General features: G+C 49.5%; 1 long non-coding RNA gene across 4 annotated transcripts in view; it reads left to right on the top strand.

Annotated features, from left to right (window-relative positions):
• LOC102773310 overlaps positions 1–2,629 on the top strand; it is a 20,772-nt gene that overhangs the window by 7,201 nt on the left and 10,942 nt on the right. The window lies entirely within an intron of this gene.

Raw genomic sequence — 2,629 nt, 5'->3', positions numbered from 1 at the left:
TGTCCGCTGCTGGGGGAGCTGCTCCAGGGGACGATCTGTTGAAACCCGGGGGCCGGTTATTCAGGACCGCACCCGGGGCTCCGGCCCAGGCCTCCCCTCTGGGTTCTGGAACAGGTTCCGGCGGCTGCCCCCAGCTGGGGCGGGGGTGGGAGCGGAGAACCCGGCGTTGCTTTTTTGGCTTCCTGGAGCCATGCAGGTCTACCCAGCTTGGCTGGGAGCTGGGAGTGGCAAAGTGGAGACAGGGCTGGAGGTACCGGGTGGTAGTGGGGTTGCTGGAAAGGAGGACAGTGGCTGGGGAGCAGCCTGGGTTCTGGGGCAGTGAGTGCAGCGTATGTCTCAGCTCCCTGTGTCCATATTCCTTCCTCCCTACAACCCAGGACCTGAGCCTGAGGTCTTGAAAAGCTTCTCATGCCAGCCCTGTCTTCACTGACTAAAGGGTGGAGGTGGGGTCTTTCAGGACACCCCACCTTCCCACTCCATATTCTCTCTCTCTCTCTCTCTCTCATCCCCAGGAGCAAATGGCCTTAAAGAGCTCAAACACAAAGGAATTTGTAGCTTAGTGGTTATGCTGCCCAAAGAAAGCAAGGAATTAGATTAATCAGGGTCATTCCTAAAAGAGTCCATTGATCTGGCCTGACCTAAATATTTTAAGCAAAAGTGCTTAGGCACAGTGGAGAGGAGCATGGTCGAGTCATTTGGTAAAATAAAAGTAAATGTGGCCACAGCTAGAAGGAGCCCACTCTGCATTTATTCTCTATCCCCACCCCCACCCCCCACCCCACACCTCCTGGCATTCCAGAACACGGGGCAGGGCAGTGAGGGGTAAACAGAGGGCAGGTGAGCTGGACAAAATGACTTTGTACAACTCCAGCTTCCCATATAAATTTACATTTTCCTCCCAGGAACTGATTTTGAAGGTAGAAAATTATTACTCAATTATATATTATGTGGGAGAAATATTGGAGGCTCCCAACTGAAACTCTGGTGCTTCAGAGAGCCTAGAGTACATGTTTTCTTCCTTCAGAGCAGCGGTTCTCAACCTGTGGGCCGCGACCCCTTTGGTGGTCGAACGACCCTTTCACAGGGGTCGCCTAAGATCATCCTGAATATCAGATATTTACATTACGATTCATAACAGTAGCAGCATCACAGTTATGAAGTAGCATGAAAATAATTTTATGGTTGGGTCACAACATGAAGAACTGTATTTAAAGGGCCAGAAGGTTGACCACCACTGCTTCAGAGGATTGGAGAAAGGGGGGATTAATGGCTTCTTGCTTTCTCAGCTGTTTGGAATTTGGGGGGTCTTGTTTTTTGAGGGTGGCGGTTGGAGACAGGGTTAGGGAGAAAGGGAGCAGGTTCGGAGGAGAGACTGATACTCCTTAATACCACACTATACTTTCAGGTAACTGTGCTCTGCCTACGCCCCTGGCTTCCATCCTCCAACCCTGTGTGGTGGCTGTTCTTAATCCCATTTTACAGATGAGGAGCCACAGGCTCACATGAGGTGCTCTGCCACTCATTGGTCTTAAACCCACTGCTTTACACTTGCATGTGAGAGGATCTGGAGAGGATGGGGCAGGGAGACTGAGATGGGGATGAGCTGAGGAGGGAAGAGGGAAGGTCTGTGCAGATGCAAGCCTGGTGGTGACCATGGGCTGAAGGGATTTGGCATCTGATAAGATGCCAAGAAAAACATGAACCCACCCCCCGCTTTTTTAACTTCTCACGTAGTCTGGTTTGGAAATGTGGACTTGGGATCTAATGAGGCTCATCCACATGAGACTTAGAACCTGTATTATTAAGCACAATGGGTTTAGGTTATGATCCTTGTGTCCCATTAGCACACATTTGACCACAGAATCCCCAAAAGAGAATAGGTAGCCCAAGGGAACTGGTGGGTTGAGGGTTTACATTCTACAAAACAGGTGTTGAGGAAAGGGGGAACAGAGGCCAGAAGGATGTCAGGGTGAGGGTTTGTGTCTGCTTTATGTGTGCCTGCAGGTGTGTTGGTGGGGTTGTCTGAATGATGGGTGATTGCTTGTGAGCTGTGTGTGTCTGCATATGAGGGTGAGATACTGACTGGTGTGTGGCCTCGTGTGAGTTTGGATGTGTGTGATCCATGGTGGGCAGGAAGCTCCACTGTGAGATGAGAATGCCTGGCTATGTACAGGTGTAAAACCACCAGAGGAACAGACCCTCTAAGGCGGGGGTGGGGGGAGTGGATTTACCAAATGCAGACATCACAGTGATCACTGAGTCCTTCCCCAAACTTTATGCAAAATAGCACCTCCTCCAGTTGAAGCCAAGATGAAAACTGATGGAATGGGGTGCACGAAAGCTGACTTGAAAGGGGCTGGGAAGGGCCTCACCAGTTACCAGTTAGGAAATTTCTTCCTTTGTATCATAATGCCTTTGTCTGTGTTCAAGAATATTTAGTTCTGTTCTTCAATTCTTGCAATATCCATTTATTCCTACTGGAAATCAAATTCTAAGCTGGTTTCTTTATCCATCTCTGTCCCCAGCTCTTTATCCCCAAACCGTCCTATTGAATTCTGAGTCCAGGAGTTCAAAGGCAATTTCTTCCTAAGCATCTGACTCAAGTTTTGCATGATCACTCATATCCTCA

The sequence above is a fragment of the Myotis davidii genome, unplaced genomic scaffold, assembly GCF_000327345.1.
Source record: "Myotis davidii unplaced genomic scaffold, ASM32734v1 scaffold208, whole genome shotgun sequence".
Taxonomy (NCBI): Eukaryota; Metazoa; Chordata; class Mammalia; order Chiroptera; family Vespertilionidae; genus Myotis; species Myotis davidii.
This window is presented reverse-complemented; position numbering and strand designations above follow the sequence as displayed.